The sequence below is a fragment of the Mesocricetus auratus genome, unplaced genomic scaffold, assembly GCF_017639785.1.
Source record: "Mesocricetus auratus isolate SY011 unplaced genomic scaffold, BCM_Maur_2.0 Super-Scaffold_4256, whole genome shotgun sequence".
Lineage (NCBI taxonomy): Eukaryota > Metazoa > Chordata > Mammalia > Rodentia > Cricetidae > Mesocricetus > Mesocricetus auratus.
The window spans coordinates 126069270-126092752 of NW_024429182.1; positions in this window are offsets into that span (position 1 = coordinate 126069270).

Below are 23483 nucleotides of genomic sequence, written 5' to 3' on the forward strand. Positions count from 1 at the left end.
GGCAGACTGGTTGGTCCAAATCATAGCGAAGGCTTTCTGCTTTAAGAAAAGTGTGAATTTGCTTTACTAGAAATTTGCATATTTTTTGTCCCTCTTTGTCTGCAAGGAAGGTGCTAACTCAACCAAGAACTCTGTTCACATGGTAGTCATTTGCACTGCTTTAGACATTCCCTATAGTTTTTAACCCTAGCCACAGACAGGGTTGCCAGAGTCATAATGTAGAGCTAAATTTTATTTCTTCGTCTTTCTTTTATGTAACATTTCCTAGAAATGCCAAAATGTGGGTGACAGAGGCTGCATGTCAAGTTGGGAGTACTGCTAACTTTAGACAGTGTAAAGTCCCCATGCCAGGCTGCAGACTCTCCTTCTGTATTTCAGACCCAAGCTAAAGTTACTCCCCCCTTGTGCCACCACAAATGAATACCATCTGATGGTTGCAGAACTTTAACGTGAATCCAGTGATTTTCCACCCGGCTGCAAACTGGTCTGCCATAGATGTTCCAAAGTTGTGCTTCAGGGAGGGAAATGTCAATTAAATTGCAGGTGCCCCAATTTCAACCCAAGTCATCAAGAATCACCATTAGCTTTTATTATACTATACCTGCCTTTAAAATTCACACACAGGGGCACAGGGCTTTTCAATCAGGCCAGCTGTACATTGAACAATGCTGGCAAAAAAACCCTTTCAGACTTTGGGGGAGTTATGATAAGAGGTAACTTTTCCATCCTCATCTGTGTGCAGACATTAGTCACAGATCTCGGGCTGTCGTGGGGTGATATGTGTAGGCATCAATGGACTGCCTCAAAGTTCCCATCTGAGATGTATACCAAAAAAAAAAAAAAAAGAAAGAAAGAAAGACCAAAAAAAAAAAAAGCCCTTTGAGCAAAAGATATGGAGCAGTGTTATGTGGTATTCACATGTGGTATTCACACAACTAGCCAGTTCTAACCAGATGCCTGGTCAGCCAGTGAAAATTCTGAATTAGATGTATTTCTGACAGGATGTAGAGCAGTAGTTGTTCTCAACCCATGGATAGAGACCACTTTAGGGGTTGCATATCAGGCATCCCTAATATCTGATGTTTGCATTATGATTCATAAATTTGTAAAACTATAGTTATGAAGTAGCAACTGAGTAATTTTATGGTTGGGGGTCACCATAACCTGAAGAGCTGTATAAAAGGATCACAGCATCTGAGAGAACCACTTATATAGAGCCAAGACCAAGAATCTTTCAAAAGAAGATGACATGTGATTGTTCCATATTCTTTTAAAGCAGGAAGGGAGGAGTAGTTGGTCTTCAGGAGGACCAAGAGGTGCTGAAAACTTCTCTGCCAAAGACATCAATCACATCATGTAACCCATCCCATCTGCCAGGTACAGATGAGGGCAGACAAACACAGTCCCCAGCTCCCATTTTAATCAAAACAGCAGTAGATCTCTACCTAAGAGTAGTTGATCATTTTGGCACGTGTGATCTTTGCACACACTCCCATGCACCTTCATTCAGGAACCTGATGGGATTAGCTGCATTGGGGGAGGGAGAGTAGAGCTTAGACAGGAGTTTGGGGGACAGGAGGTGTTAATTTGGGGAAAGGGTACTTCAGGAAAGAGAAGATGAGTATTAAATAGAAGAGGGGAATTTTCAAGCATTCAATGAAAGAGGGACAGGAAAGTGCTAGTGGCTCGTGTGTGTGTGTGTGTGTGTGTGTGTGTGTGTGTGCGCACACACGTGCATGTGCATGGGTGTATGCATGTGTGTGTACATGCGTGTGTGTATGTGTGTACATGCGGGTGTGTGTGTACATGCGGGTGTGTGTGCGCGTGTGCATGCATGTGTGTATGTGTGTGTGTGTGTGTGTGTAGGGAGGGGGAGATGAATGAGAGGGAAAAGCTAGTGACAGGAGAATACTAAGAATTGATGCGTAATTTGAAACAAATATAGGTTATCTTTTATGCGAAGTGGTTGGGACCAAAAATGTAGATGATTTTGGATGGGAGGGGGGATGCTAGAATATTTATACATACATAATGAAGTACCTTGGGGAAGAGGCCTAAGTCTCAACATGAAATAAATTTGTTTCTACACACCTTGTAACATAGCATGGATACAATTATTTTTTGTACATCTATAAGGTCAGTAAGGAAATTTCCATTTGTGTTATCATCATGGTGTTCAAAGGTCTAAAGACTTGGGCACATCTCAGTTTTCCATCTTTAAACTTGATCAACAGATTAATGTTTTAATTTTCACATATTCAAGTGCATAATATTTAGCACAAATGGACATACATTCAACTTACCCCTAGACATGCAAGACATCGATCTAACTGTGGTTTTCTTAGGATAATGGCATGGGCAAAGTAATGAGACTGGCTAGCAGGAGAGAAGGATGTGCCTCAGAAAGATTCCTCAAAATATAAAGTTACTGGGGCTTCAGGCAATAAGTCAGCATTTACCCCTGTCATCCAGATGGACATTGGGAGCTGGAGGGATGCTGTCTCTGCCTGGACACATGGGGGGAGGGTCAAGGCCCTACCCCAGATCATATGACAGACTCCTTGGGGAGTGGAGTGATTGAGGGAGGGGTTGGGGAGAATTGAAGGGGGGCAGGAGAGGAGGGGAGGGAGAGGGGCCTGGGATTGACATGTGAGCTGGGATTGACATGTGAAGCAAACTTGTTTCTAATTTAAATTAAATTAAAAATAAAAACATACAAACAAACAAAAGAAACAAATATATTAAAAATGTAAAAAAATAAGGTTATATGTCATCTTTGGCTAGTTCATGGTGAATGGAGCAAATGAATGCTAAATATTGTGAAATTTCAACAAAGCTCCCATTTCTTCCATGTCTACCTGGAGAGATGAAGAGTGCAATTGACACTTTTGCAAAATGATAGAGAAAAAAAATTAGTTGACGATTTCTATATGACATAGCATTCTAACCTGTAAAATGTTATTTATATCTTACATGTATATTCATTAAAGCCACAAATGGATACAGGGAGATGTTTTTCACGCTACTATTAGCAATATATATTAGATGACTCCTTTATATTCACATATGACTTTCTATCCAAAGCCGTGTTTGATAGCCTGGTTGAGATCTACCAATATTCTAACACTCCTCTATAAGATCTTGCAAAACTTGCGTGAAAAGTAATGTAATAATTTCAAGTCTTGTTTCTTTCTGATGGTAACTTCAGATACTGGAAGAAGTATCAAAGAAAGGAAGGGAAAAGTGCTATAGTAGAAGTCACAGAGTGCATTTTGGGTAAACTTATATTGAAGATGGAGGAAAATGAGGGGCAAAACCAGTCTTTGAGACAAGTGATTAATAATTCAAAGTCTTGCTGGCCTTTCCATGAACAACAGACCCCAAAGGAAGGATCTGAAAGAAAACAAGTTGTGCCAACTAGCTTGTCTAACTCTCTCTGGTCTTCAGCAGGGCAGTGTTCCCAAGGGGAACTGGCTCCATAAGCCTTCGGCTCTCTTTGGACCTCAGAAATCATGGGTGTCTCAAGTTTTCAGAATAGGAATTATGATTCTGTCTGGCAGTTATATTTCTCTCAAAAGCATACTAAACTTTGTAGAAAGAAGAGTTTGCGGAGCAAAGCTGTGGGGTGTAGCTGAGTGACTAAGCCCTTAGTCAGGTGACCTCGGGTTTACTGCAAGTGAATACAATCAAAACAAGAATGCTTTGTGGGATGTGTTTTGCCTAGGAGACATGATGGGACCTGCGAGGTCGAATTTCCATGGAAGGAGCTGTCACCAGTCAAGCTGTCTTCCACCATACTGTTTATTTCCTACGTCCCCACACTTAAGGATAAAGCTTGGACAGGTGTTTTGTCCATTACCCAGGCACACTTGTGGATTCAATTTCATTGTCTTCCATCCATGTGGAATTCTGCCCCTCATCTGCTTTTCCGTTGTATCTTTCATGACTAAACCAGTTAGAAGGGGGTTGGGGGGAAGGCATCTTACAACATATATGTAAAAGGAGCATGGTGTGCCTCAAATCTTAACAAGACAAAATCCTTATCGACTCCCCACCATGGGGGCACTCCAGCTCAATGAAAAGGCAGAGTATTTTAAAAAGCAGGGTCAAACAAAAGCTGTACACATCTTTTACATAGAAAAATTCCATTTTAGTACTCAGGTCAACTGCACATCAAGAAGCAGTGGATGGATAGAGAGGACAGCTATTCCCAAAACAAAGTGCAACAAAAACAAACAAACAGACTCTCACCCCAGCGCACCTGCTGGAGATTCCTCCTTGCTGGCTTCATTTGCCACCCTAACTTCTATTTGATAGGGTGTTGTTGCAGCTGTGGGACCAGGGTGGTTTATTTAAGTGGCTCCAAATGCCTTGTCAGTGTGGCAACCAGCTGAATACATAAAACAGGCTCTCCAAACCCTTTATGGCCCAGGGTCAGAGTAAATGGAATAATAAAATCCAAATGCTTTTGTCTCATTTTCCATCACCCAACCCCTCCGCATAAATCTGCAGCTTCGCGGTGACCTTCGAGAACGGTGTGGGATGAGGCCACGCTTGGAGATACATTTGGTCTGCGTCTTGGATCTTTAAAAGCTTTTTCCAATTAATTTTAACTGGCTTCCATAAGGATCAAGTACAGCTTCCTCCCCTCCCACCACCCCTCACTTCCACCTTTTTAACCAGGCAAGTGACAGCATTCTCTAAGACTCATACAACAGGTACCAACCCATTAAGCTTCAAATCACCAATGACAAAATGTGATTGTGGGTATCAGGATGTCAGCAGGAGCAAAGCCATCCTTATTTGCAAACTTTTCCAGGCAGGCCTGAATTTAAGTTGGTAGCTCTCACTGCCACACATCTATGGGAAAACCTTTGTCTGTCTGATAACTCATCTAATTCAAATGCCAAAAATCAGGCTATCTATTCTTAGAGCCAGCTGAAGGAATCCCTTGTCTCATTATTGCATTAGTATTTTGAGGCATAAAGAGAGAGAAGCTGCTCTGGTGGGCCTGGCACCAAGTCCTTCAGACAGGGGGCGAATAGACAGATGACTCCAAATAGAGAGGGATACAAGATGAAGTACTGAAAATCTGACCTGAGACCTTTTTCTGCCACTGACTTTCTCTGCTCCTAAAATGAAGGCAGAAACCAATAGCATCACAGCAAAGCAACCTTGGATTTTTAATGTTTTAGTCACTTAGAGAAGCTTAGCTTCATGCTGCATGTTTATTCACCATTCCAGTTTTGGGTACCAGATTTGGTAGGAGATACAGTTCTAAACAGAAGACAATCTGTGTTTCCCAAAGCTTCACAACATTCTAATTAAGATGACAGCCACGGGGGCTGGGGTCACGGCTCAGCGGGTAGAGCACTTGCCAGGTAGGCAAGTGATTAGAGTCTGTGGTCTCCGAGCTCTCAGGCAAGATGGGAGACAGAGGTAGGGAGAACCTGTGTGGTAGCTACCCTGGCACACACAGTGGTGACGTAGGGACTCCAGATCAAACAATGTAGAAGGCAAAGACTGATATTGGCGCTGTCCTCTGACACCCACATGGACACATATGAACACACACTATGGAGGGCATATAAAACTTCAAGTTTTAACTAGAAAACAAGCATGGCTGATTTGAAGTCTGGAGAGCTACTATTAACTAAGAGAGGTACATTCTGTAAGACATCTGATCCATTGCTTACATGAACAACTTGGCTTCCCACTCATTCCCAACTACACATTATTAGACATCCCTTCCTTCTATTTTATCTCCATTTAAAACCGTCTTGCTATTTCCAAAATTGCATTATCCCTCCTTTTGAACTTGTATCTGCCTTTTCAACATTTATGTTTCTAACTACAATGAATGCACAAAGAAAGGAAACCTCAACACTACATCTAAACATATGTTTGGGTAAAACTTCAGTATGTTTTACAAACCTATAGAATGTTCTACAAGGAAGCAGCCTTGTGTCTGGTTTGATTTTATGCCATCTCTGCTTGCAACGAATTAAAGAAAACTGAAGGAAACAGGTTCCCAGTAGGGAACAGTGTCCAAATCCATGACAGCCATTTGGGAATCCCTGATCACATTTTCTACCTGTGCCAGGGATTAGATTTGGTTCTCATGGGACACTGTACCTGAGGACTTTCTGAATGGACTTTCCTCACTTACAATTTCTTTCATCAGTGTATGGTGCCCCACTTATCCAACAGCATCATCTCTCATTTCATATTAACCGGGGATCAGTTAAACCTAAAAAGTACCCTTGAAGCTATTATTCCTATTGTAATAATGGAGATGAACTAAATGATAGAGCTTAATTCAAGTCTAGGAAGAAATATTCCCTTACCTAAAGTCAGCAGCAGCCACTTCCTCTACATTTGACTTGTATAAAAACTAGACAAGAATCAAGGATATGGGCAATGTCACAGAAATATTTCAACATGAAAATTTTAGGGCTGTGGGTTTAGACTTACACAAATAAGACCTGAGAATGCTTAACAAGGGCAGGTTTGAAATGCATAGTAACAGAAATCCTGGTAGTTAGAGAATATACCTGACACACTGCAGAAAGTAATACACTGAAAAGGGGACCCAGTGTAACTTACTGCTCCTAGCAAACGCACCTACTGAAGGTGAAAGAACAGAGTCCTGTGACACTTGGGTATGACCCATGTCTGGTCCTTGAGCTGTCTTCACACAGGCTCAGCAAGGACAAACGATTTAAAAGTTTCAGTATAAAGGTATCTAAAAGAGTGTTTGGTCTTTGTTTTCCTAGGTAGAGATTAGATTTCTGATATGTCTTGCTACTTTTATTTATATGAAAATATACATTCTGTTGTCTGGTTTCAACAGATCCCTTTTTTCTTTTATTGAAAATAGGTTTATTTCATACAGTATGTTGGGATTACGGTTTCCACACACACTGTTCCAACAAGGTCCCCTCCACTTCCCCTCCTGCCTGGATCCATACCTTTTTCTATCCATCCTTAGAAAACAAACAGGCTCTGCGTAATAGTAATAAAATAAAATAAAGTAAAGCAAAAAATCCCAAATCTTAATTAAGGCAAATCAAGCAAACAAACAAGAAAGTGAGACAAAGAAAAAGCACGAGAAACACATACAGACATGGCGATGGGAACCATAACACATATGCAAAGGTCCTGAAATTTTTCAAAGAAAGAAGAAGAAGGAGGAGGAGGAGGAGGTAAAGGAGAAGGAGAAGAAGCAGGAGAAGGAGGAGGAAAGAAAAGAGTGCTCTGATTCAATGTTGTGAGAAAATAAATCTCTAAAAATGCCATGGAGTTCTTTTTGTGTTGGTCATTTACTGCTGGGTATGGGGTCCACCCTTAAGAGTAATTTGTTTCCCTAGTGAAACTTCCTTGGAGAAAATTAATTTTTGTTTGCCACTGGTTATCAATTGGAGATAGCTTCTGGGTTAGGAATGGAGGCAACAGCTCAATTTTTAGAATTCTATTATATTTCCTAAAATGCACCAGGACTTCAAGGCTACCTGCTCATAGAAAAAGCATGGGATTCATTGAAAATATCTCTGAGTTTAAAATCCATCTACCTGAATCCAAATAGGTAAAATTATAGAATCTGAGCTTCAGTTCTTTAGAAAAAGTAGAGATGATAAGTTATGCCTTATAAGGGCACCATAGGATGATGGAACACAAGTTATGAATGAATACCCTAAGTGATGGATTAGCAAAAAGCATAGATGTCACTTATATGTATCCTTGGAATGATGCTGTTAGCATCATTCATCTCCAACCTGTTCTGGGAAAGCATAGGGTTTTTTTTTATCAGACTCCATACCAAGATGATTTGATCATATTCTTATTACCCCTGGGCACTGTAGCTATTCTCTAGGTATCCTTCATTCTCCTATGTTCTTTTTAAGAGGACACATATGCCTTTTGATCTGAGGATAAAGTAATATGGAGAAAGGGATGTGCCATGTTTTTTGTGTGTGTGAAACCCTCCCTGACTCAGTTGCACATCATAAGCAAAAATTCTGATGGAAAATATCTGAACTCGAAAAAATTGCACTCTTATGGTCCCTACTCATTTGCTCTTTCCCAGGCATTTGTTGACCTCAAAAGACTCTGTCTAGTATTCCAATTCCTATTGTCCATAAAAGAAAGTTTTCATAGGAGCTTATAATGAATGAAGCAAGAGGACTCTATCAGAGATGGGCCGAGATCTTTATATATCCAACATCAGTTTTGGAAATTGAGAGTCAAGTGTTCTATCCAAAACTGGAAGCATCATTTGAGTAGATTTCAACCTAGAAATAATTAAGTCCGTATTCCTGGACAGTAACAGTTGTACAATATGTCAAGAGATGCAGACAGCCAAAAAAGCGTGTCCCTTTAGTATGTGCTATGGTTTGAATCTGAAATACCCATATTGCTTCATGTGTATGTATGCTCAGTCCCCAGATGGTTGCTGCTGTTTTTGGAGGACTTAGAGCCTTGGAGATGCACAGCCTAGGTGTCCATTATGTGTCCCTGCTTCTGGTTCTATCACTCCTTTTGCTTCACCAAGATGTGAACAAGATGAGTCTCTACAAACCCACCACCTGTGATGCAAATATGCAGTTATTCTAGCCAACATGCTTCCTGCCATGATGAGCAGAAATTGTAAATGAAAACAAATACTTTCTCCCTTTGCTTCTTTCTGCCAGGCATTCTGTCACAGTGAGGAGGAGAGCAACTGACCCAGCAAGGAACACTGCAGGACTCTTTATATTCCAAGTGCACTCAAGTGAAGGTGGAGATGTTCTTTTCCTTTGAAAGACCGGATGACCTTATGTGGTGTCAACAGGCTGACATCATCTGAGTCAAGATAAACATTCTAGTGAGTAGTCATTTCCATCCTCCTAGCTCTCCAGATTTGGGATCACCACTATAATGCAAATAGCCAGGGTAGAGTCACATCAGAACAGAATTGAAGCCTTATTGTAATTAATCTTTATCAATAAGAATTTGGGAGTTAAATATTGAGGTCAGAGCCTGAAAGATCAGAGAACAGGGAACAGCCATCAATTGCTTCCTACCTCTCCAGTTCCATGGTCCAAAAGGACAGAGATTCCCTCTCAGCCCCGCCTTACTACTTCCTGTCTCCTCTCTGTTTACAGTCCTCCAAACCTCTATGGTCAGCAAAAGGCTAGCCCCACCCTCTGACTGCAAGCAAGCTTTATTTGTCAGAATGCAACCAAAATTTCATACTACACAGAATGAGAAGCTGTCAATAGCAAGAAGCTTTCTGCTCAAAGCTCATCACCAGTCCTGCCATTTATTTAATAGGGTTGGTTTGAATATCCACCTCTGCCATTCCATCTATGTCTATGACTTCACGACATAACCCCAATTTTCTTAGTCTGACTGTCAGATCACAGAGACAGTCTCAGCATAGTCAACGAGGAATTTGTTGTTGTTTTATTTATTAAAGGCATTTTTTTCTTTTTTTTAAAGATTTACTTATCTGTACCATATGTGCATGAGTGTTTGCCTGCAGGTATCTATATATACCACGTGGGTAGCTGGCCCTTGTAAAGACAAGAACAGGGCATTGGGTCTTCTGGAACTGGAGTTACAGGTAGCAGTGAACCACCATGTGGGTGCTGAGAACTGAACCTGGGGCAGCAAGTGATCTTTATCAATGAGCCATCTCTATAGCTCCAGTGAAGATTTTTTAAAAAGCTCATGAATATTCTCAAAAATTTGGAGTAAAGCAAGACAAAAAATAGCCTATCTGGTTCTTATTCTTGGAAAACAGGGTTCTAAAAGTTAAGTGCTTTCTTTGTCTGTGCTCCAGCAAGATATGTCATAACACAGAAGAATGGGAACTATCCAATTAGGCTTTGAGATCAAACAAATGTGCAGGCACTAATGGCAAAGAAGTAGCGTAGGAAAGAATGCTGTCTAACAGTGTGCAGAAGAACGTTGAGAGCCAGGGTATCCTATCTGGTCGCGAATGAAAACATCATCGGCCATGACACCAGGATCCTCATCCTCTGCTCCAAGAGCCATTTGTAGTCAGCATCCAAGGATCTGGGCCTGAACATCCAAGCTGGGAAAAAGAAATTATCAAAGTAATGAAGCAAAGCAGGCAAAGGTTTTGGAGAGAGAGAGACAGGATTCCAATGCAGATCCATCAAGTTGGGACCTTGTGGCTAAACTGTCTCATTCTTATATATTGATTTTTTTAATACTCCGTATTGGCCAGAGAGATGGCCCAATGGTTAGGAATACCTACTCCTTTTGCAGAGGATCAGAGTTCAGTTCCCAGCACCCACAACAGGAGGCCCACAACCAACTAGAACCCTACATCCAGGAAACCTGGCTTCCTCTTTTGACTTCCACAGACACTTGCACACACAGAATTAAACATCAACTAAATCCAAAATCTATGTGCTGATAACAGTAAGATGTACCTCAGGGGACTTTTGTAACAAGGGATGAAAAAATCAGGTAATAAAAGTGAGAGGGAAAAGGGATTTCATTTTACAAATCAAAATGTTTTAGTTTATTTTTTTAGATTTTAAATATATACTGGTATATATTCATTGTGCATAGCAGTGAGCTTTGAACAGGTGTCTTTTTATATAATGTAATTCTTTTTTGATCTTTAGGAATGTTGCATTATGCACCCCAATCCTGTTGCCAACCCTCACCACTGCAACATCCCTCCCTCATGAGCAACTTCCTACCAAAACAACAACAACAAAGCAACAAGCAAACAAACGAAACCAACATCCATCCTCCATCTTTCCCATCTCTCAGCACCCCTTCATTTGTCCTAGTGGAGTTGGCAGCTGCTGTGTCACACATTATACCCTTTTGTCCAATCACCTTAACCGTGAACATTCATTGCGGCGAGTCATTATTCTGATTCAAGGCCTTTGGCACACAATCATCTCTGAACATTCACTGGAACTCCTTTAGGGTATCCTGATGTTGCCTCTAGTCCTTGAGATCATGCAGCTGTTACTCACCAGGACCAGGTCCTTCATGTACTCCAGTAGGTCATAGACAGGGTAGATGTTAGCCTATGCCAATCCAAGGTGCAGAATGTGGGTCCGAGTGGTAGCTGAGCTGGCTGACCTGGGCTGCTGGGGCCGCCCCTCTCAGGTGAGGTGTCGAGGCATTTCTCCTAGACCCATGCCATGAGGGTTAGCTCTTCCATGCTCATGGTGACGGATGGGACTAGTTCACCTACTACAGTGTCCAGGGACGGGCAGGGCCAGCATCCCACGTCCAGTGAAGGGTAGGGCTGGCTCAGCACAACCCTCAAATGGTTCCTATGAGCCCCTGTGGTAGCATGGGCCATAGACATCAACACAGACCCCAGCTGAAGCAAGACCACAGACCCACACATGGCAGCAGCTCAGGCCCAGACATCACCATGGCCCTGGTGGCAGCACAGGTCACCCAGATCAGCATGCCCTCATGGCAGCACAACCTTGGGATACCAACATGGTTTCAAGTGGTGGAACAGACCCTAGGAATCTGCATAGTCCTTGGTGGTAACAGGAGCCATGTACATCAACTTAGACTCTGGTTACTGTAGGACCACGACCCAGACATGGCCCTCAGCAGCAGCCTTGGCCCGGATGACACCATGGCCCCAGATGATAGTACAGGCCACTCAGATCAGCATACCCCACAGACATCAACATAACTCTAGGCCCCTGGCATCCCTGTGACCTTTGGTCACAATGTGAATCATGGATACCAACACAGACCCTGGTTGCAGTAGGACCAAGGGTTCACACATGGTCCTTGGCAGCAGTCCAGGCTGGATGTCATCCTGCTCTAGGGTAACAAGCATGATACCCACATCAGTTTGTCCCTCCCAGCCTTCGCTTCTACTGTTCTGCATCTCTCCACACCACACGAGCCTTTCTGATTCTCTCTTTCTCTTCCATTTCTCCACCATATATTCGCTCATCATGATGGCACCTGCTGTGGTGTTGGGTGGGCCTATGGGTGCCTTCAGCTAGCCCAGACTGTGAGGACCAGGGCATGGGGTAAAGACATCTTGATTCAAGTATATCCTACACTTTGTAGTCATTCCTCTGACCCATCTGTGCCTCCACCTCCCCTTGACACAAATGAGCACATGGGGAGGACACAAGCAGAAGAAACACCTGTGAAAAAGAACCAGAAAACATGATCTCTGCATCATGGACAAGCAACAAATAAATGTAGGAATGGAGACCATGGTATGTGAGCAAGGCCTCATGTGATATCCTTGATAGTCTTGCCTCTGAGATCACAATCTTTCAAAGAAACCTACTACAAAATTAGAAGTTGAACTCCTTGGTTTAAAATAGAGTGGAGAATAAAGTGTATTCTTGAACAACTCATAAAAGAAACAAGATAGGGTTATTTTTATTAGCATCTTAATTAATGAATGTCTGAATATTAAAATATCTGAATCACGATTTGTGTTGAATCTATGATAGTATCAGTTTTAACAGGCAATATTTTACAAGACTGAGAAAAAAGGTAGTTATTGAATGGAGTGTGGAAAAATAACACTAAGAATGTTTACATACACACACACACATCATATACAGTTTAAAATTAAGTTAGACCACTTAGACTTACAGTGCTTTCCCCTAGAGCCATAGACTTCCTACCAAAACCCCAGTACCAGGTGTGAGAAACTCTCTTTAGAGTTGCTGGTCAGGGGAGTCCAACAGACTCCCAAAACAATATAGGTTATTGCCATTGCCCATGGTTGCCTCCAGAGGTTGCTATTGCTGAAGATACCATGAACTTTGGACATGGAACTCAGATGACCTGAACAGGAACTGACCTGAAAGCCTACTCCCTGAGGACTAGTGTTCATAGGACTGGAAAGTGCTGTGCAAGCTTCCAAGGGAGGGAAGAAACCAATAGTTTTACCCAGCTGTGATCCCTATGAACCACAACAATGGTCAGCATGGCAAGATATCCCTAAGGGTGTAACAGTGGCATATTTTGGTGGTAACCAACAACTGCCTAATTAAACTTAGGGCCTCCTTGACTGCAGAAAAATGGAAGCCTAACCAACTTCCCTGGGATAGTAAAGTCATGAATCTTAGAGAATCATATACCACTGCTTTACTAAACCAGCATACTTTCCAAACTGCATTCTAAATGTTTATTCACATTCCCACAGATAAGTGTATCTGTCATTTCTCATCCAAGAAACTTTTCTTGCAACACAGACAATATCTGCTCAAACTCCATTGAATCACTGATCATGGACTGCCCAGCTACAATGAATACATCTGTAACATAACTCTTGTACCTAAGGCTCAAGGAAAATTGCAAACAAGGGTAAAGAAAAATTGTGTGAGTTGGAGAGCCAGGAAATCTAATGTGAGATTTTGTTCCCTAGAAATGAAAGAGAAAATTCACCCATTAAACCTCAACAATATGACTAACTAAAAAGACTTGAATGAGTATGATACCAATAAGATAATACCAATGAGTCTGATACCAATAACAACATGGAGGAGAGAAATCTTATTGGGCCCTGTCCTTAACAAAGAACTACAGGAAACTAAGGAATGCTGGGAGTGGAAGATAATCTTCCTCAAGGATGATCCTCTTAACTGACTATCTAATACCAATTGGTCAGTCCTGAAGTCAAATACAAGTAACGCTAAACAGACTCACCAAGCTGTATTTGCATATTTATACACGCATAAATAAGTAACAATGTCAAAGAAAAAGAGGTCGTGAACTTAGTGGGAAAGATCCATGTGAGGTGTTGTAGGGAGAAAAAGGAAGGAAAGAAACGATGTAATTATATTTTAAATTAAAAATTTTGAAAAAGGCCGGGCGGTGGTGGCACACGCCTTTAATCCCAGCACTCAGGAGGCAGAGGCAGGCAGAGCTCTGTGAGTTCGAGGCCGGGCTGGACCGACAGCCTCCAAAACAATACAGAGAAACCCTGTCTCGTAAAAACAAAACAAACAAACAAACAAAATTTTGAAAAAGTATATATATGCTGTCGGTAAAAACCATCTTTTCCAGAGAAATTAAAATAAATATGCAATGAAATACTGGATTTAGGAATGAGAGGAAGGATAGAGTGAATATTTCAGAGTTAATTGTCCTGGTTGGTTTTATGTCAACTTGTCATCAGCTAGTCTTCAGAGATGGTGGAAAATCAATTGAGAAAATGCCCCCATAACATGAGGCTATAGTGTACTTTCTTAATTAATAATTGATGGGGGAGGGCTCAGTCCATTGTAGGTGGTGCCAGCCTTGGACTGGTAGTCCTGGGTTATGTAAGAAATCAGGATGAGCGAACCATGGACAAGCAAGCCAGTAAGCAGCACCCTTCCGTGGTCTCCGTCAGCTCCTGCCTCTAGGTTCCACCCCTGTTTGAGATCATATCTTGACTTCCTTCAATGATAAACAGCAATATGGAAGTAAGTGTAGGCCAAGTAAACCCTTTCCTCTCCAACTTGCTTTTGGTTCATGATGTTTTGTTGCATCAATAGAAACTCTAATTAAGACACTATTACTACCTTCATGTTGATTTGTATGTTTATATATGTGTTTGTGTGTCTATGTTTCTGAGGCAATAGTGTCAAAACTGTTAATAATCAGCAGTTTTCTTTGTGAAAAAATATATAAACTCTCTTCAAGGTTCTAACCTTCTCCCTGAATGTAGAAATTTCTATTACATCTATTCAGCAAGAACCCAGTGTCTTTGTCAAGCAACAAGAATATGACAATTCTCTCCTCCCCTCCCCTCTCCTCCCCTCCTCTCTGCTTCCCTCCTCTCCTGTTCTCCCATCCACTCTCCTCTTTTCCCATCCCTGCTCCTTGCTTCCCCTCCCTACTCTCCTCCTCCTCCTCATCATCGTCCTATGCTACACAAGTTGGCTGTGAACTTCTGGGCACAAGCAATCATTCTTCCTTAGTTTCCCCAGTAACATAGAGTATAACCACACATCTTAATCCAACTTGGAACACATTGTGAGGTGTTAATTCTGAAGACACCTTTGGGGTTATGACATTTACATTAATGATGAAAATTTTAGAAAAATTAAGATACCATTTATATTTAAATGTACCACTCTGAGAAAGACAATGGAGGGAGGAACAGTGACAGTGTTTGAGACATTTTCAATGTGTGTGTGTGTGTGTGCTTCTCTGTCACTCTGTCTTTCTGGCAATGTCTCTCATCTCTGTCCCTGTATGTGTATTTATCTCTCTCAGATCTTTCATTCTCTTTCTTTATTCTGTCTCTGTCTCTCTCTTTCTCTGTGTGTTTGTGTCTCTTGCCGGCCTCAGTGAATACATATGTCTTTTGTATGTCTGTTTCTCTTCAAGTGTATTTTTGGCCCTTTTCTCTGCTTTTCTCTCCCTCCCCTCACTCCCTCCCTCACTCCCTCCCCTGCCTCTCTCTTTCTGTGTGTGTGTCCTCCACACACATGTATGTACCTTCTCATTGGTTATATTACCTATATTTGTATATCTGCATGTGCAAATGTCATCTACCATTGCGGAGACCCAGTAACTGTGCTCAGAATGCTCACTGTATCCATTGTTTGCAAATAAAAACCTCACTGCTTTTGACCTTTCCTCTTGGTTGGCAAATTTAGACTAAAGAAAACAAGATCTTTCAAGAAAAGTTCGATCATAAATACCAGTTCCATTTACTAATCATTTATTGTTTGTATTTGCTTAATTTAGGACAAAACTGAGTTTCTCAGCACCCAAATGAGAAGACAGCATGAAGCTGAACCTGTGACGTGTAATCACATGCCTGTTTTATTTCAGAATAACCAGCTAGACCTACAAGGGCTTCTGTGCATCCCAATAGCTCATATAAAATAATCACCAACATCACATGGTTGGCATGTCTTTTTTTTTTGTAATTACCGGTGTATGTCTCCATGACCAGGGTATGTCTGTCGGAGATCAAACCCAGAGCTTTGTGTATGTTAGGAAAACACTCTACCAGCTAGGCAACAACCTCAACCCCTATGATGTGTCAAATGTTTTACATCAATAATCTCAGATGCATCTTCCCTATAAACCTATGGAGTAACTAGAATTAAATTCATTTGCAAAAGAAAAGAAAAAAAGAAGCACAGAGAAATTAAATGAACTTTCAGAAGTTTCCCATCCCTCTGTGGTAGAGATAGGCTCACACACCTCACAGATTTGAAGCCTCAAAATAAGGCCAACAATTCATGACTGTGAAAAAGGACACTCAATATCATTATTATAGATCCTGAAGCCTCATTCTACAAAGAAAGCTAGACAACTTACATCCCTCCAATGGACCAGCCCCCAACAGTAACTCTTGACCTGGTACTTATTCCTTCATTCTCCAGTTGTAGCTTGGTTCCAGAAGTGGTCTTCCAATATGTAGCAAAGATGGGTGTTCCACCACCAACCATAAATTTATGTGAATTCTTTACTAACACTATCACTTACTTGCCTGACCACCTGACCATGATCACCCTTCCACACATAAAACCCCTTGGTGAATGTGTACACAAGGGTTTTGAGTCTAATTGAGTTAAAATAGTAACAGAGATATTTTTATTTTTGAATAGTAGTTGCTTAACAAAATGATAGAAGACAGGCATATTTTTCTTAGAAAAACATAGCTTCTTCAGGAGGCTGTTCTAACAGAAGACCTGAGTTTGACACCCAACACTGATATGTGGTTCACAGCCATCTGTAACTTCAGTTCCAGGATATCTGATGCTGTCTTTTGGTCTCTGTGAGCATCATGTACATATGTGGTACATAAACATGCATATATCCAAAGCGCTCATACACATACAATAAATATTTTTAAAATATAACTTCTTATGCAGATATTTTCATTACTGAAGATCAATAATATTATTAAAAATCAACTGCAGAAAAAACAGCAATGCATAGTATAAGAGAGACAGACCAACCTGGAAGGCTTCATAGGAGGCAATTCCAACTGTGCCCCATCGGCAAAACGGCAAGACTATGCACACAATAAAACAATAAGAGGATTGCAACAGGTCAGGTATGAGAAAAGGACAAACTGGCAGACCATAGAAGATTTCAGGATTATGAAATTATTCTAAATCGCACAGAGTGTGCCATGTCAAGAGTGAAACCTGTAGGAACAAACATGGGGAGATGAAGAGTAGGGGCATGAGCCTTAGCGTATGTGCTACTATGATGAGGATGCTGATGATAGAGGAGGTTTGTACATGAAAGCACGTTGGCCTGGCAGAGGTACACAGAAACCCAGTGTTTTCCTCTTCTTCTCTGTGAACCTCACAGTGCTCTGAAAATACAGTCTACTACTTTAAAAGGTTAAGTTCACGATTTTTTTCTTGTTTCCTTCCTTCCTCCATCCACCCCTCTTTCTTTCCCTCGTGTTTGTTTCTTTTTAGTCTTTGAAACAGGTTCTGACTTTGTAGTCATGTCTGGATTCAAACTCACGACTCTCCTGCCCCAGCTCCAAGAGTCCTAGGATTATAGGTGTGTACCTAGCAGCAGAGCCTGTGAACTAATAAGAGCCCAAGAGGCAGCAATGAGAATAAGAGATCCTCCCCTTGCCTCCACTTGGTATGGTGGCATTTTTCCTCCAAAGGGAATGGCTGCTAGTTGGGGAGCTGTGTCCCTAAGTCAGTGTAGGTGCCGCCACCCTGTGCCATGGGCTGCAGCTCTGCTTTGGCATTCCCGTGGCTCTTTAGCTGATTGATCAGTTGATAAGGGAAGCTTTCCAGAAGTTACCCCTGGAGCATCTGGCTGTCTGTAACAAGTACTCTGGCCATTCAGCATCACAACAAGGGGCCCAAGCATCTGGCAGGCGCCTCTAGGGAGGGTGGGAAGGGCAAGGTGAAATCAATGGGGGGAGAGTGGAGAGAGGCCCACGAGGAACAGGACGAGAGGCGAGAGTGAAATTGGGCCTCCTACCAGTTGTTTGATGCAGGCACTGAGGAGGGCAGTCCACTCATCGCCTTCCGTAAATGGAGGGAGGCCTCGGCAAAGACGACAGACAACGAAAAGTTCTGCAGAATCTATGGAAGAAGGCCTTGGTCGAGAGCCCCTTTCCTCCATCAAATGGATGATTTATTGCTCAGCCTCCAGATGCAACTCCTTAAGACAGATTAATATCAAGTTCATTGTTCTGCTGGAGCCCGGGGAACGGGACCAGTGGCGTCAGAGCCAAACACATGTGAAGTGCTCAGGAGGCCCAGTAGGAAATCTCTGTGCAAGATTTGTGTGTACACTCTGCTAGTCTCTGTGGCGGTTGCTTTTCCGCAAGTCAGAAGAGACTGGGGCAGCTGGGAGAGCTCTGTTACCCCCCTTGGAAAGTAAGTTTGCAGTCTGGAGATGATTTGGAGTGACTATAAATGATAGCCCATTCCATCAACTAAACTGCTTTTGACAAGACCTGCCTCCTAAAAAACAAAACAAAACACAAACATCACAGACATGGCATAACCAGGGCAGAAGTTCCTATTCAGGAGACTTAAGTTGGGGCAATGATCCCCTAATAATGGAGTAGGAGATGTGTATGTACTGGACACCAACCAGCATAACACGGGAGCTGGTCCTGAGGAAAGTCCCCAAAAAGTGTTTCTCCTCTCCATTACCAGGAGTCAGTTCTGGGGCAAGTGAATTGCTATAAATGATAGTCATAGCAACTATAATTGTCTCCCCCAAGTGACAGAACCTTGAGACATCTGTCAAGCTGACCAGAATGCCAAGGAGCACAGATACCACATGTATACCCAGAATTAGGTTCCTGATTCCTGCGTGGCAGCCATATCCTGAAACCCGTGTTGAAAATGTCCTGCCCCACTCCACTTCCCATGTAGAAGGAGTCAGTCACGGTAGCAGAAGTCCAGAGAAAAGCCACTTTGCACCCAAGCTTTCTGATGGACACCAGAGACTGCCACAGGAGGAGCTCAGGCTGAAATCTGAATCTGCCTTCACCGCGCTCCCTGGCCTCACTCTGAACAGAACTTGGATGGCTCCCAGGAACCACTGGTGATGGAGTGGGACATTTTCCATTTAGAGAGGTGACTTTTATTATTATTACAGGCTTTTGTCAGTAGTACAGAAATTGGGGGGAGAAAAAGAGAAAGGACTAATCACGAATGCTATTTACCAAACCACATTAGTCAAAATACTGCATTTTAAAACCCCTTAAGTTGTTATACATCATCATATAAGTCATCACCAAATGGTAATACAAATCCTGGAGAGTTATGTTGACACAAAATTTGTCAGCCCAAGTGCTGGAGAATTTACCTCTGCTCATATATCTGTAGTCATATCCTCCAAAGAAATTAACATATCATAATGCTAATATTTCAAGGTAATGTTTTCTCATGAGGATGCCATATTTTATCTGCTAATATCATCTGTGTAAAAACTATTCAATTACAGTATCAAGCTGTGTATGATTAATATTGAAATCTGCGTAGCAACGATGACTTTGCCAGGCATGAGAGTCATCCCGTTAACTCTGCAGACAACCTAGGACAAAAAAAAAATTAACTCATTTCTTTCAAGCAACTCAAATGTAAGCAGATTGGAGATTTACTCCAAACAGGAGTGCCACTGAGAGACAGATATCTTTTACTACGAATTGTGACACTTTGGAATTGGATTGAGTCTTAAAGCTAGGAAAACCCTGAGGTTCAGGGGATCGAGTGGCAGGGAGTAAAAGTACATGGTTATGTGTAGGCTGTGAGTATTCACACCCAGGTGCTGTTTGACTATCACAGAAACATCCTGTTGTTAATCTTCCCTTAGTGCCTATTTCTCTTGGTATGTGGGTGTGTGTGGTATGTGTGTGTGTGTTGGGGGCAGAGGGCATAGAGAGATCGTCATGGGATGTGTTCCTCAATATCTCCCCAGCTTATTCATTGAGATGTGGCTTCTCACTGAACCCAGACATCACCAGTTAAACAGGACTGGCTAGCCCAGAGAGCTCCTCCCAGGCTCTGGAATTACAAGTAAGCTCTGTCATGACTCACTCCTTACCTGCATGATGAGGAACCAACAGGTCCTCTCTCTTGAATGGCTAGCAGCTCAGTGACTAAGCCATCTCACATTACTGCAACTGCAGTTTATCTAAGACATGTCCGTGCTATCTGTAGAGCCAGAGTTCTAAACTCCAACAACTAAGAAAGTTTACCACTGGGGAGGCAGCAGGCTTTGATCTGCTTTATGAATGGATGACAGAGTCATTGAGGGTAAGCAGCCACCTTGCACAGCCATGCCACGGGGCTTAAGAAGACGGCCTCCACAGTCTTGGTTGTGAGTAAAATTTTATTATGTGAGGTAACCTGGACTCAGAAAGACAAATGAGAGTTGCTCCCTCTTACTGCAGATATAGTTTCCAATTGTTAAATGTATTTTGCATGGGTAGAGGTCAGAAAACTAGAAAAGGGACCATAAAATGGGGGGGGGTTAAAAGAGGGGCTAGGGAAGGTAGTAGATGACAAGTAATATGAAAATGTAAACCAGAGTGTTGCCAGTGGAAGAGTACAGTAGAGATGGTGTTGCAGTGAGAAGAACGGACAGAGGAGGCAGGGAGGGACACCCCACAAGACTCATGAATGAAAAAGCCATAGGGAAGCTTGCTACTTTGTATGTTAACTTAAAACAATGTTTTGAGACTTTTCATTGCTGACGGGTCTGAAGGATGGTTGCAGACATCAGAATCCAAGAAAATAGTTTTATTACTCTATTGAGAGCCAACACTATAATCTCAGAGTGAGTCACACCAGTGGAGGTTGTGGAGTTTTAGACCTTGAGCTATAGTTTGTTTCTTTGCCATACAGGAATGACACAGTATTGTAAGATGTTGAGTCTAGATTTCTATGCATATTCTCTGTAGTAGTTTAAATGAGGAATGTCTCCCATAGACTGAGGAATTCATAGATTCAGTATTCATACTTGGTCCTAGTTGCTGGCACTGTTTGGAAAATTTAAGGTATGGTCTTGCTGGAGGAAGTATGTCAAGGGGGGCAAGCTTTGAGAGGATGTAGCTAGCTTGATCCACTTTCCATTCACTGTCTCTGCTTCCTGACATGAGCTCACAGCTTCTGGCTCCTTCTTCCATGCCTGCCACTTGCTGCCATGCCTCCCACCATGATGAAATTTTATCCCTCTGGAACCATAATCACAAAGAAACTCTTTTGTCCATAAGTTAATTTGAGTCATGGTATTTTGTCACAGCAACAGAAAAGTAGGTAATACATTCTCTTAACTGAAATTGGACTTTTGGTACATCTTAAACTATCCATATTTGGTCCTAGTCTACAAAATATGGATCCAAAGGCCACACTTTGGGGAGAAGATGTAGCTCAGTAGTAATTCATTCACTGAGCTTGGACAAGGCCCTGGATTGAAGCCCTAGCATCAAAGGATAGAACAAATGTTCATACTTTACTCCTTCTCTCTCTCCATTGGGTGGAATTTGAAAGCCAAATAGCCAAAGAACGAGAGGCATGACCTAAAAATACATCTTCTGAATTTTATGTAGCCCTGGTTTTCATGAACTCACAGCAGCTATGGTTGCCAGCACCTGACCTGCACACTATTGGACCTGTGATCATTTCATCATGCAAGAAGTAGGAGCTCATGAAGCTCCATTCCTTTCGGAAGAAATATTGGCAGCTAATGATTACTCAGGAAGGGAATGCCATTTTCTTCAGTGAACTAGCCAAAGAAAAGCTGTGGGTAGTCCAGTAAATAGCTGTGATTTTGCAAGTAACAGTAATCAACCTCAGTGGGTCCCTTAAACATACCATACACACACATACCAACACACACACACACACACACACACACACACACATACACACACGTGCATGCAACAATAAGGGCATGATGGGGACTTATCTAGGACAAGGAAGCTTTTTAATGGGAGAAGGAGGAAGGATAAAATAGGGTAAAGGAAGGAGCAAAAATAACTAAAATCCATTATTTATATGCATGAAATTCTCAAAAAATAAAAATAGAAAACCTTTTAAACTACCATAAATGAAAACAGTAACACAAAATATAAAAATATATGGAAGACAACTAAAGTTAGCCTTAGAAATAAATGCATGGGTGTTAAATCTTTCATTAAAAGAAAAGAAAGGTCTTACATAGGTCAGTGATTAAGTTGACATTATAACAGCCTAAAAAGAGTTACCATAATGAGTCACAGCCATAGAAACAAGGAAGTTGTGAAGAAAAACTAGAACCCCATGAAGTAGAAAACAGAAGCCAAAATAAAACATTTGCTCTTTGAAAAGAACAACATTGACAAAATTCTAACTAGAATGTATAATGAAAATTAGAAGTCAAAACAAGGAATAAAAAAGAAGCATCTCTACTTGTCCTATGAAAATTAAAGGAGATTAAAAGGAATACAATCTCTTGAAACTTTATGATAACAAAGCGAAAGACTTAAGTGAAAAGTACAGTGTTGCTGTAGAAACACAAATTCTAGAGCAATTTCTAACAGAAACCAAAAATGCGAATAGACTCACAAAGAATTAAATTAAATTTATTCTACCTAAAGAACACTTAAGATCCAGACAGCTGTGCTGAAAAAAAAACTATCATTTAAAGAATTCTATCATTAAAAAATAATAATACCACCTCTTCTAAGTAGGACAGGTGACAGATGAATGGATGATGGAGGCAGGAAAAGCTGACCAACATGAGTCACTGTCTACAAATGCAAATTAATATTCCAGTGAGATCCATCACACCCCCATTGAGACAAATGCAAATTAATATTCCAGTGAGATCCATCACACCCCTATTGAGACAGTTGTCAAAAGACTGACAAGAGCTGATGTCTCAGAGGTCATAGAGAAAGTGGAAACCTCCTTCAATGCTGCCAGGTCAATTATCAAAACTTTGGAAAATAATTTTTGCTTAAAAGGAAAGATGAGACACCTATAAGTTTATCGTATGACCCAACAATATGAAATTTCTACACATATATTCAACAGAAATGCCTACATACATTTATAAACAAATATCATAGTAATGTGACTTATAATAACCTCCAAATGGAAACAAATGAATGTCTGTCTACCGATAAAAAGATAAAGAAAATGTTTATTGAATAGAATAATATTTATCCTTGGAAGAGCCCTTGCCCTAGTCAGATCTTTAGCACCTCATACACTAAGCCTGGTGGTGCATGCACTATGTCTTAGTTAGGGTTTCTATTGCACTGAAGAGACACCATGACCACAGCAACTCTTATGATGGAAAACATTTAATTGGGATGTTTCACTTACAGTTCGGAGGTATAGTCCATTATTCTCATGGCAGGAAGCAAGACAACATGTAGGCAGACGGTGGTGCTGGAGCTGAGAGTCCTTATATCTTGATCCAACGGCAACAACAACAGGAAGTAAATGTTTCTTGGATGTGGCTTGAACGTATATGAGATCTGCAACCCATCTCCTCAGTGACACACTTTCTCCAAC